This window comes from Papaver somniferum, chromosome 2 (assembly GCF_003573695.1).
Source record: "Papaver somniferum cultivar HN1 chromosome 2, ASM357369v1, whole genome shotgun sequence".
Taxonomy (NCBI): Eukaryota; Viridiplantae; Streptophyta; class Magnoliopsida; order Ranunculales; family Papaveraceae; genus Papaver; species Papaver somniferum.
This window is the reverse complement of record NC_039359.1, coordinates 37,256,137-37,270,052: the sequence shown is the minus strand read 5'-3', so window position 1 is coordinate 37,270,052 and position 13,916 is coordinate 37,256,137. Positions and strand designations below refer to the sequence as shown.

The 13,916-nt window shown below is 36.1% G+C and overlaps 1 pseudogene; it reads right to left on the bottom strand.

The window, feature by feature from the left end:
• Window positions 1-1,957: 1,957 nt before the first annotated feature.
• Window positions 1,958-3,564, bottom strand: LOC113353127 (annotated as a pseudogene).
• Between the last annotated feature and the right edge of the window lie 10,352 nt (window positions 3,565-13,916).

Below are 13,916 nucleotides of genomic sequence, written 5' to 3'. Positions count from 1 at the left end.
GCCAGGGTTTGCAAAGATTGCATTTCTTAATTTATAAATGTATTTGTTCATGAGTATGAAATCATACTTAACCGATTTTAGAACTTAAACCAACTCAGTTTGCAAACGGGTATGCAAAATAGAGTTCCGGACTTTGATCTTTTCCGATAGTTCGCAAACGGGTACGCATATTGTCGTTCCAGACCGAACTCAGGTGAAACAGTTTTCAAACGGGTACGCAAACTTGGTTCCCGGACTTTAACTGTTAAAATCGTTCGCATACGGGTATGCATACTTGGTTCCCGGACCTGAATCATCTTACAACAGTTTGCATACGGGTATGCATACTGTGCTATATCCAGACAATGGTTAATTGTTCTAAACTCCCATTTTAATCATTGAAACATCTTTATAAGACGACAATAGCCATCTCACACAAACTATTAGCTTATAAGTAATTTTCAAGTGATCGAATGATCAATACGAAGCATTCTGAGTCTACATCAAATGACTGTCTCACACAAATGATGTATGATGTTACAAGGCGATTTTCACATGATCATCTTTTGACTCATTATTTAGTTTCCAACAAATAAACTGTTTCCAACTAAATTCGTCAAGTATAATGATGAACATAGTTAAAGAAAAAAGCTTTCCAACACATATTTCGAGAAAGATATAAACGAGTTAAACTCAGCTTGAAATATCAAATGTGTATAATGTAAATGTCTATATATCTATACGACTTAGTCTCAATATGAGATAAAATAGAATAGACTTCTGAGTGATAGATGAGTTTAAGTCTCCACATACCTTTTGTTGATGAAGTTCTTCCAAGCTCCCCTTAGTAGATCTTCGTCTTCAATCGATGAACGCCGTGAAGTCTAAAGCTCAACTACACATTCTATTTTAATCCGAGACATAGCTATAAGTAGACTAGAAATCAAGACTTATACTTTTGACATATAAACTTGACAAACAATCTTGAGATATATAGCAACGCTTGCGAGTTCGACCGAGCAGTGCTCTAACAACCCATCTCCAATTTGCCACTTGAAATCACTCATTTTGGTTGAGTAAATCATAATCCAGGTTTTCCAAAATCTCCAAAAAAACAAGGAAAAATTCTTTATACCTTTTCCCCCATAAAACCTAACTCTTAATATGAATTAATTTTTTCACTAAATATAAACGAAATTCATTAATCTAATGATTAGCTAATCAAAAATTAACCATAAGTAAGTAATGGTTTTTCAGGCATTCTAAAAAGTATTTAGATAAGGAACTTTTAGAATTACTTACCAGTGATCCAATTCTGTTTTATTATAGCAGCCCTTCTAACGGAGTTAACTACCCTTATAATAGGTTTATATAATTTACCACCTTTTCCTACTAAGCAGACACATAAATATTTGCTAGAACTTTTGCCCATTTAAAAGATTAAATGATGTCTGTGAGGATTTCACGAGACAAAAAGGTAGGATTTCACATGACAAAAAGGTTCCATGGATTCCTTGGTGAGATGTTGCAACTCACGAGTGAAACAAAACTTTTGTTGGGCCCCGCCAGAGATTAACAGGGGAAGGTTTAGTGGTGGAGCCCACCAAACTTTTATCTCACCTGGGAGAACGACGGGATTTTCTTCCGGTACACTTAGCATTATTGGCAACTCATGCCTAAATTTCTTTTTTTGATCGGTAACTTATGCCAAAGACATTACGGTGCTGCTACATATACTATGAGAATCTTCTAGGGAAATTTCGAAAGACACGACTCGGGGACCTCAATCTGGATAAAATAGGGGTTTTCCTTAGAGCTGTATCTCCCGAGATTTTCCACGGGAGATTGTCACGGTCAACAAAGAATTATTGAAGATATATTGGTTTTATGATTCTATCCTGCTTGGAAGATCACTTTCAAGATTCTTAATTTTACTGCTTTCTTAGAAGATTTCAAACATCATTGTATTTTCCTCAATTATGATGTTTATTAAAATTAGCTTAAATCACAACAGTGTACCACTTTTTAACATGCCAGGCACTCAAAAGTCAAAACCACACAGACGAAAACAATAACAGAAATAAAAACAAAAATAGAAACACACTTGACATTCCTCTCTTAATATCCACTATTAATTCTCCTGCAGTTCTTCCTGATCTCGCCATTTGATCCAGTCAATGGTGAGAGGCTTCCCATTTTAACCATTGATTGAGCGAAATGCTCGAAAAATAGGTTGTTGTTTTGAGCATATTGCTTAACTAGATCCATTGACGACTCATCTTTTGTTAAAAGAACTTGATCAGAATTAAAAATTCCCTTTGAGCTAAAATGTTCTTGTAGTAGTAATTATCAAATTTGGCAGGAGAAACCAAGTCCATGGAAAACAGGTTATTGTCACCGCCAGATCTTGGACAACGGCTTCGCAATTGATTGGCGTACACTTGTTGAAGAGTGTAATCGGCCTGTCCGTTCCCTGATTGGTTGTACAGCCTTTGCCTAAAACTAGTGCACCTAGCGTTTCCAATGGTGTGGCTTCCTGAAAATGATTGAGAAAATCCATTAGATTGTACCAGATACTGAAGTTTTTCACTTTGAACTATATATTCATTCAAAATTAACACTTAAATCTCACGTCTTCGAGAACTCGTTACTCACCAGAAAGTGCAACAAGATCGGCAATATTGAGGTCTTGAACCTTGAACTTGATAATAATTGTTTGGAACGTATTGTTTGGTTGAGGAGTGTTTCTGTTAGAACCACTTAAGCTTGCAGTCTTGGAGTCTCTCCTTCCGAGTGGAACCACCCAGTTTGGACCACCAGCCTGCATAGTACATACAGTTCATCAAATCCTATCATTTCGTCCATCAGCTATTAGGGGGGTAATATGATGACGCCATGTATAATAACACCAAACTTTATATATTTAACTGATACATCATGGATAGCATTGAGAGTTAGAGTTGTAATGAGTTTCATATATACCAAACGGTTGAATCTCTTGCTGCTAGAGCTAAAACATCGGCACATGAGACAATTTATGGGAATGCCTTCTCCAACGCAGATTTAATGTCGTCGATGACTTCAAATCCTCGAGCTGAGTTTCTGTTTGCATTCGGCTGCTTCTCGCTTCTTATGTTTCTACCATTGTCTAGCAAAATCGAGGCATCACAACCCTTCAAAGAAAGCAAGGAAAAAGTTAAAACAAAAGACACTCATAGATATATTTATGAAAAGAAGAAAAGTACATTACGGTTAGTACTTTTCATCAGAAGTTAAAACACAATGCTATATATTATGTATAACCTGAACAAAACAATCGTGGAAATGAAGCCTGCGCAATGAAGCAGTCATTCGAGTTTCTTTTTGTACAGCTTTCACAACAACAGACCTCACAATTTCTTCAGCCTTTGGGCAGGATTGCTCATAAAAGTTGGGGTTAAGATGGAAAGAGTAAACTGGAGAAAATGAAAGACATAAAAATAGTGAAAGAACCATGAGATGACTAATGTTAGTTTGAGCCATTTTTCGACCTTGCTAGAAATTCACTCACTGACTTCTGTATCACTACTACTTCTCTAGTTTCTGTTTTCCTTAAACGAAGTATGTGATGAATGAAATTGAGAGCTAGGTTTTCATTATTTATAGAGTGAACAAAGATGCTGGCATGCAGAGTTGATAGGGGAGATATGAATAAAAAAAAGTAAGGTGGGAGTTGGTTGCAAGTTCTCTCCATTATCAACATATACATATATAGTTATTTGACTAATCAGTCAATCACTACATATGCATCATCTTTAACTAATTAACCCTAAAGGATAAAGTTACTTTCTTCTAGTCTGAACTAGTCTTCTTTACATTAAACTAAAAAAAAAAAAAAAACTGAATTAGTCTTAAAGTGTGCTCGGAGAAAAGCAGAGAAGAAAAAGAAACACAGGGTGGTATAGTACATCCAATTATTGGTTGTATAATGTATTATACTGTTTGGTGGCCTGGTCTTTGCATTTTATAACTTTTTTCCCATCTTTCTAGAGGATTAATTGTTATAGCTGTTAATTTTCAGAAATTAGGACGAAGAAAAGTTTTAAAATCGGTTTTGGTCATCATACCCAATGACTTAAACTGGTATGTTAGACAGATGTGTGCACGTTTAATTTATTTAACCTTGGTTGGCAATTGGCTCCTTGGACGGAAGCTGTCACCAAATATCTATATCCAACAGTTGGTATTGTAACCCAAGATCAAAAGTAACCGACAATGGTGATTTAGTGATATAATAATGTTAACCTGGTAGATGATAAGAAATTGTCTTCTTTATCTACCGCGAGTCTTGGTTACTATCGTCTCCAGAACAGAAATTTATATTTATGTTGCATGAAGAAATAAGTAGGTTATATTTGGACCTTAAGATCTACCCCTCAACTTCTTGTCATGCAAAGATTTGACTTTCCCATTCTCATTTTTGGTACCATGAATGACGTTCAGTCGTAGCTTTTTGACCTTTGGTTTTTGGTGTAGGTATTTTGTTCCCCATGTGGCATCGGCATGCTGGATTCTATACTTTGTGAATCATAATCGGCGTAGGTACATAGTGTAGCATGATCCGCTCAAAGAAACAAGAATTAGTCATAGAGTTATTGCATTGAGTTTTTCGAGGAACGGCTAGCCGTTGGATCATTTTTTGCTATAAAATGATCTATCTCCGATAAAGGATTTGCACAAAAACTCTCAAACTGTTGTAACAAAAAATAAGAAAAATGATACACCACCGAAGAAGATGTTGCAATTGTAAGACTGTCGTTCACGGTGAGAAAGCATCACGAAGATCAAGGTAATAATATGGGCGAACGTGATGATTCTCAATGGAATCGTGTATTTACGGTCTTTGTTTCCATAAATGGTAATGAAAATGGAAGATCAATGAACCAAATAAAGGAAAGGTTCGAGGAGATCTACCTAGAAATGGAAGTTTTAAGGGGCAACTTGGAACGGGTGAGGCGATAAGTCCCGATATGTCCTTTTTTCAAAATGGTGAGTTTGTGCAAAAGTTGTTGATCAAGTAAGTTTGGAATGAAATACTAACTTAACCTTGATTTGTAATTTTAGAAAGCCCTGGCATTTTTCTGGTACCAAGCTACCCGTGGCAAAGAATTTGAGCATGAGAAATGCTATCGGATCACGAAAGATTTTATTGAGAATTTCAACTAAGCTTAACCATATATTTAAGTGTAATACTCTAAGTTTTTTTTTCCTCTCCATTTGGGTATAACTATTGAATATAATGCTGCCTCACTATGTAATGATTACATTATTAAATGATGAATGAAAGAAAGGAAATAAAATTTACAAAACCAACCAAAATTACCGCTAGGTAAAACAACCATAATTCTGGGAATTACAATCAACGACCAGAATATCCTATCGTAACTTGTTAAATCCCAGCCGAGAAATAAAATTCCAAACTGTATGTGCTTCTGGAAGAGTTGGTACAGCCTGGAAACAATAAAACCCAACCGATAATTGTTTATGGTTTGGTCATGAACCGTTATCCAAATCGTAAATCGTAAATCTAAATTTTTTGGTCAAAACGGCTAGGTCATTCGTGGTTAATACCTAGACGAAAATACTTAATTCTTTTTTAAACTATTTGTTTTTTCTTTTTAAGAAATTGAACAAACATAAAACTCAATAGACCAAAATGGTTTTTCATTCGTTGAATCGTAAAAGCATACATCTATCATTACATTGATAAGATAAATCATAACATTTGAAATAAACGCTTGTTCGTATAGATTAAAATCATAGGTAGTATTTTCCAAAATGCGATAGCTATCATCTTGCTCAAAGTCTTGCCCATGAACTGCCTCATATTGGCGAGGATCCCTCATCCACTATAGAAACAAATCCATTATGTTAGATAGTGTTATTCAAAACGATTTATAATGAAACAACTTATTAAAAAACGTACCCTTATAGCACTCGGCATAGTGGGATTGGCTTCTTTCATGGCATTCATTTTCTTTTTGAAAGCTTCACATTCTTCAAGGACTTTCTCGAATCTTTCCTTAACGATTGACCGCTGTCGTATGCATCAAAAATAATTTCACTTTCCTAAAGTATATAATAAGAAAGAGTTCGTTTCCACAGAGAGTAAATTGTAGTTATTATGTATTCAATTTCTTAAGTAACCAAGTTGGGGGGATTTCGAATTTTATCTAAGCAATAAAATAAAGCAAAACAAATAATATAGTTGGAATAATCAATAAGGAAAAGATATTGGTCAAGGAGTTAATCTTCAATCTTAAACATGTGCTTGCATACATGATTAGAATTACAAGTTAATCTCTTTATCATCAAAAGCCTAGAGTATCAAGAGAGCAAGATAATCTATTAATTTCCTAAGTTCATCAACACACACATTTGATCCGCGTATGTGAATTCTACCTAAAGAATAACCTAACGCCTTGCGCTAATTAAGTTCAATTCCTAGGAGCATTAAGTTTCAAAAATAGGCTAATCAATGCAATTTTCATACATTGCACATGACAATTCGGACAAAGGTCAAACTCTACATATGATTACAAGAGTGTATCACTACAAACCGTAATCATATCATGCTACTTGTATCTGGGGTTATAGCTCGATGAAAAACCCTAAAATAGCTATGGAAAAGGATGCAAGTTCAATTAATTGGCTACTTAACTAACCAAACATCTAAGTCATATCACAATACATCAATCATGTGATTATAAAAACAGTAGAGATATGAACGATAATCAAGAGAGAAAACTAATGCATTAATCAAGCACAAGTTATAGATAAAGGACTACATCCTTAACCAATAGTATTAAATTATCTACTCATAGATATGGAGTTCATTACAAATATATTAATTAAATAAAAGAAGATGAACATAAGCAAACCCTAGTACAATAGCCGCTCTCCTCCAAAGCTCCAAGTAAAAGACGTGATAACCCAAAAGTTGTAGAAGTCTTCATTTTATAGCTTTTCCTCTTTTCAAAACTAGGTCAATCCTCCAAAGTCCATAAGATAGAAGTCCACCAAGCCCATACAAGCCACATGTGGAAACAACCCAGTAAAAATCTCTGCCAAAAAATATTCGCCGGAAAATTGGTACCAGCACCGGACGTTCACCGGAAAAGTGGTCGGAGAAATAGCTCTGGTGACCGGCAAAGTCCACCAGGTCACCGGTCAACGAGTCAAGTCGGTCAGGTCAACCGAGTCAATTGACTAACTCAGTAAGATCATGAGTCAGAACCGAGTCAATTATTCAAGTGAGCTAACTAGGCTGACTTGTCTGAGTTGCCATGGCATAAGCCATTTGCACTGGCCAGAGCTGTGTTGCACCAACATTGCTTCCTTTGGACAATTCTGTTCCCGCCAACACACTTCACTGTAATCTCCCAAGTCTTGCAGCACACAACCAAGACCAACAACAATAAAGACATCCTGCTTCTTCTTAACTTCAATTTCTCTGCTCCAGCTGCAATTTCTCATCCATGGCAACACACACACCTTGCGAACTCCATTCGAGCACTGTTGACTGCATCTTCTGTAGCTTACAACCACCAACAAAGCCCATCGAAAATTTCGCCACTCAGTCAGTTCAAGATCAACCACTCCAGTTCAATAACACATTCACTAGCAGCAGCTCATATTCCAACAGTAGCCTCAGCCAATACCCTGTTCAAGTCCATACATATGCTATACATCGAAACTCATTCCCAGGCAGCAACAACATCATTCTGCAATGTCACTGCCTGTACTTCAGTTCAGCTGCAACCCATTGTAGTAACAACAGCTCACGCAAGCCATTTCCATCATTCTCAGCTCAAGAACATCAATTCAATCACCACCAAATGGGTTTCTGCTGCACAGCCATGCTCCTTAGTCACCACAGACCAATCCACCATCTGGAGCAGCTAACAAACACATACAACTCACTTTCCTTGTAGCTACCAGCTTCATTTCGTTCACACATTTCCTGCAATTGTCTCAAGCTTGACATATTATTGGTACCATCTAGCAAAAGTTGTCTCAGTTATATCAATCATAAATTGTTGACTCTTAGCCTCAACGTTAAGTTGAAGTAGGAAAAAATACCCTTGTTATTAGAGTCATAAGCATCAGAAGTTGAATATACATTATTTTAATTTTAATTTTGAAACCGAAAGATTGAATTGATTAGGATTGAGATATTACAAAAGTTTGCCTCCTCCTGCATTTTGACAGATATGTCACCAGGAGGTTCTAAGAGTCATGCACTGCTCAATCTATCTATTCTTGCACGTTTAGATGAAATATCTGCTACCTTATTATGCTCTTTAGGCACATAGTTACAAACCTAAGAGCTAAACAATCTAAATGAATATTTTAGTTCTAAAATTTAATTACGAAGTCTCCAATCAATGTTAAAGATGTCCTTATTCACCGCATCCACCACAATCTTTGAGTCCATCTCAAACTCTACCTTTTGCATATTCTTCTCCCTTGCCCATTGAGTAGATTCCCATAATCCTCTATATTCAGCTTGTTTCGAACTCGACAGATGAGTTAGATAGATGCATTTTGATCCCAGTGTGTACCTGCAATATCACGTATGATTAGACCTGTTAGAGCATTTCTCGGTCGAACTCGCAGGCGTTGCTATCTCAAGCTTGTTTGTTGATGCCCGTTGTAACCACAACAAATTAATCGAGATATTTCCCACTAATTAACTAGTAATATAGCGGTAGTAAGGATCGTTCACACAGAGAGATGTGTAATTGATATGTCATTTAGATAGCAAACCAAAGTAAAAAGAGAGTTGGTTTATGAAATAAATAAAAAAGATAATAAAAAGAGAATAAGATGAAAGGGATGATCAAGGAGTCCTTCGCCGTTACCAAACATTAATCGGATCAGTATACTTATCTATCTTCCGTCAGAATCATTCATCACCAACCGTAGAATAGCGAGTACGCTTAGCTATCCCCAAAACTCCTTCTATCAGAGGATAATAGGTACGCTTAGTCACCGAATTATATCCAACTAAGCCGCCTTGAGGTACGCTTACAAGGTGTAACTCGACCGAATGCTTTACGCTTTGTGAATTTAGGTTTGATCCCAGCAGTTAAACTTAGTATGCTTGGTTCACTTACTGGTATTGTATTCACACACGATTGCGTCACAGAATCCCTCTGCAAGGTATCACGTTCTCTACTTGTGTAGGAGATGCACGACAATTATGGATCGCTCCAAATCTCTAATAGCATAAAACAATCAATAGACTAATCTAGTATGCATCCCAAATCAATCTAAGAATCATTCATAAATCCTAAATATAGAAAAGACACTCGACGATGATTAAAACTTCGAACAAATTTATATAACTAATAAAGGGGTAAACCCTAGGTTTTGATGTAAAAGATGTAATACGGGAGGTAGAATTGTGTCTCCAAGGTGTGTAAGATGTTAGATGATATAAAAAGATGTCTTCTTAATGTCTTGAGGGTCTTCTTACATAGTGCTCACATGGTCTAGGGTTTACAACCCGTTCGGGACCGCGTATTCCTTGATTTTGAAGCCCAAACTCGTGCAAAACACCTTAGTTACGGTTGGGTTCAAACCGGCCTTAATTCTGACAAGAAAATCGTGATAAAACTCCCAGAGTTACGGTTGGGTCCGAGTCTCTTGGACCTGGCCGTAATTCTTCCTGTAACTTTTTGTTCTTCACAATTTCGGTTATAACTTTCTCATACGATGTCCGATTAATCTCATTCTTTTGAGGTTGTGTTCATATCGTCATCCTCTACAATATAGAAATTCCCAAATATTCATATCTCTTAACTCTATTTTACGGTTGGGTTGGACCTAGCCGTAACTCCTTATGAACTTTGTAGTGGAAATCAACTTGCTTTTATGGTTAGATTTGGGGATGCTTTTCCCAGCCGTCAATCTCCCTGGAACTTGTATCTAAGAGTTGTATTTGAACCTTCCAACTCCTTCATTTCATGCGAGAATGAACTACTTTCTTCTTCTTAGCTCCTTTTAACTCCATTTCCATTGATTTCGGATGATTCACCTAAATAGACAAATAAACTAGAAAATAATCATAATAACAAGTAATATGCAAGAATTATAGCTAAAACAAGTATGGAATTGACATTCTAAACATGTAAATTAAGCACTTATCAAATTCCACCACACTTAGTTTTTGCTAGTCCTTGAGCAAACTATCTAAAGTACAACAACTCCATGTCATCGAGGATACGGATGCACTTAGCAAATGCAACATGCCTTTAAACCCCTAGCTGTCCCTAGTGGACGAGTTATAGTCTCGAGAGGGATTACGAGAGGTATACCCACAAAACCTACTCCAACTTCAAAGCGTTCCATCGTCCCAAGCATCCAAAGAGCTATGAGGACATAGAGTTTCTGCATGCTAGTAATAAGAAGTTAAAAATACCAAAGAACATATTCTCATTCTTAAATGTTGAGTAAGAAATAACCACACCATAATGAGAGAATGGGTGTTTGAGAGCGATCAATAAGCATTTCGCCTCGACTTCTGCCTCATTTAAAAGGATTTTATGATAATTGCATTCAATAAGACGGTTTTTTTATGGGTCTCACATGTATGCAGGTAGGAATGGAGAAAGAAATTATACACACGTTGAATGGTGGGAAGGAAACCTTCCGAATTATTTCTGGAGACCCCACAAGATCGTGGGAAATAAAAGACTTTTTCTGATGATCTCTAAGAAAGGAAATCAACCACATGCAAGGATGGGAGTACTTACCACCTTCACATCCGATCCGCAGTGACGAAAGGACCACTCTCACAGCATCCAATAGAAACGTAGTCTTCAGCTCGTCTTCTTCATCTTCTTGGTCTTCGGTCTTCAACGGTTGATGATAAACTCCTGAACTTCGTAAAACTTTGACAAATTTGTAAATCTTTTCCTCTATTTCTTGTTCCTTGAAACTTCCATATAGATTTTTCTTCCTTCCCTACGGCCTTATTAAATAAATAAAAACAATATAACAAAAAATTTCTTGTTTCATTTTTTTTATGATAAGAAAAATAATACAAAAATATAATGGAAATAGCCATGGGTGATGTAGTTTACCGCTTGATTCTTCCCAACTTCTATTGTCTTTGATATCGTAAACTCCATTAATTCTCATCTTTTGATTTTCGTCGCTCTTGTAATAAGCTTCATACTTGTATATAGAATTCCGCTCCTTATATGTAAGTCTTCAGCATGTATATAAAAATCTGCTCATTGTATGTTGTTTTACTTGGATATGAAATTTGCTTTTCCTTGAATTGTTGCTTGTAAACCTCAAACATCTTTAACTTTTCTTGTAGATTTGATGTTGTTCCACTTGTTGATGATGATGGTGTTTCTATGGACCTGTTGTTGGCGAGAAAGAGAATGGTGTTAACTGCAAATAAAACTACAAGAAGGTGGTTTTCTTCTATAGACGTCACCCTCATGATTGACAAAATTAGCACTCAAAGAGTAGTGCTTATATTGGTGGGAGGTTGGGTATCTCACCATTCTACCCGGAATTAACATACGGTGACACACACTCAAAAGAAATCTCTTTAGTCACCTACAAAGAAAAATTGGTCTAGTGCCTCTGTTGATTTCAAAATAGGTAGTTTCCACTGACGATTGATCAGCAACTCTAATAAAGCATTTCTCCCTGCTCTTCATTTTCATCACCGGTATGATTAAATCCATTATTTAACAACCTAACAAGCAAGAAATCCGAATGTAGTTCCCTAACACTTCCAAGTTCAGTTATGTCGGTTAAATTCTCTATGTAAACATACCTAGAAGTATGCTAGCGACTCTAAAATCTCCACAAGTTGGAGATTTTATACAAAATTTTGAAAAAAATATATATGCAAAATATCCAAACGCTCCCCCACACTAAACTTTACATTGTCCTTAATGAAATTGACTCGTCCTAAGTAAAATCAAGGCGGTAAATCCTAATACGATATGCAAAAGAAGAAAACTAAAAACAAAAAAAATAGAAAATACAAAACCTATGGGTTGCCTCCCATTCAACGCTTAGTTTAACGTCCTTAGCCTGACCTTATCGTTATTGGACATGTTAGAGCATTTCTCGGTCAAACTCGCATGCGCTGCTTTCTCAAGCATGTTTGTCAATGTTAGTGATCAAAATTATAAGTCTTGATTTCTAGCCTATTTAGATGTCTCGGACTAGGAGATAGATTGTGTAGTTGAGATTTAGATTTTACGACGTTCATTATTTGAAGGAGAATAACTAATAAGGGGAGATTGTGGAACTTCATCGATAAAATGTATGTGGAGATTGAAACTTATCTATCACTTGGAAAGTCTATTTCTACTCTATATCCTATATTGAGACATAAGTCGTGTTACGATATAGTTTTCTATTATACACATTTGAGATTTCGAGCTGAGTTTAACTCGCTTATATATTTCTTGGAATATGTGTTGCCAAGCTTTCACTTCGACCAAATTCATCTTACATTCGTGACGAAAGTCCGAATAAGATCATATGAACATTGCCGAGTAACATCCTACATGGTTGTGTGATACAATCGTTTGATGAAGTCTTGAAATATTTCATTATGATAATTTCAATAACTTGAAAATTGCTTTGATGAAAAATAGTTTGCGAATAACGACTATATAACATCCTCTAAGAAAGTTTCAACGATTGAAATAAAGAGTTTTGTTAGAGCATTGCTCGGTCGAAATCGCACGCGTTGCAATCTCAAGCATGTTTGTCAATGTTAGTGATCAAAACTATGAGTCTTTATTTATAGCCTATCTAAATGTCTTGGACTAGGACATAGATTGCTTTGTTGAGCTTTAGACTTCACGGCGTTCATCTCTTGAAGAATAAGAACTACTAAGGGGAGCTTGTGGAACACCATCGACAAAAGGTATATAGAGACTGAAACTTATCTATCACTTGGAAAGTCTATTTCTACTCTATTTCCTATATTGATACATAAGTCGTATTAGGATATAGTTTTATATTATACACATTTGATATTTTGAGCTGAGTTTATCTCTCTTATATATTTCTCGAAATATGTGTTGGCAAGCTTTCGCTTCGGCCGAATTCATCTTACATTCGTGACGAAAGGCCGAATAATATCATATGAAAATTGTCGAGTTACATCTTACATGGTTTGTGTGATACAATCATTTGGTTTTTCTTGGAATGTTTCATTATGATAATTTCAATAACTTGAAAATCGCTTTGACGACAAATAGTTTGTGAACAACAACTATATAACGTCCTCTAAGAAAGTTTCAATGATTGAAATAAAGAGTTTAGAATCATGTAACCATGTTTGGATATAAACATAGTATGTTAATTACATTAGTGTACAAGTCCAAAACCGGAAACCTGAAGTATGGTACTCGTACGCGTACTGGTGGTTACTGATGTCTGGGAAAGTATGTGCACCCATACGCATACCGGCGGAAAGTTCACTCCCGTGAAAATGTGCTGGAGTTTGGAATGTGTTGAAGTATTCACACCCGTACGCGTACCGGCGTAACCAAACTCAAGTCCGACTACTCAAGTATGCGTACCCGTTTGCGTACTTGAGTGGGTTACTTTCTAAAATCGGTTATGTACATAAACTTAAACATTTATATAATAAAGAATACAATCTTTGCAAACCGTGGCTATAATGTTCATTAACTGATTCGATTGAATCAAACCGATTTTGTTTCGATTGTGTTCTTGTATACTTCTATGAGAATATAGTAATTCAACGACTCTTTAACTAGTTTCATTTGAGTCATTTGAACTAGTTATGGATAAAATGAATATGGTTGATATAAGAGTTATCATATGGCTAACTTCGGTTGACCATTGTTGAGCCAACATAGGTGTACACGTTTGGGTACGGT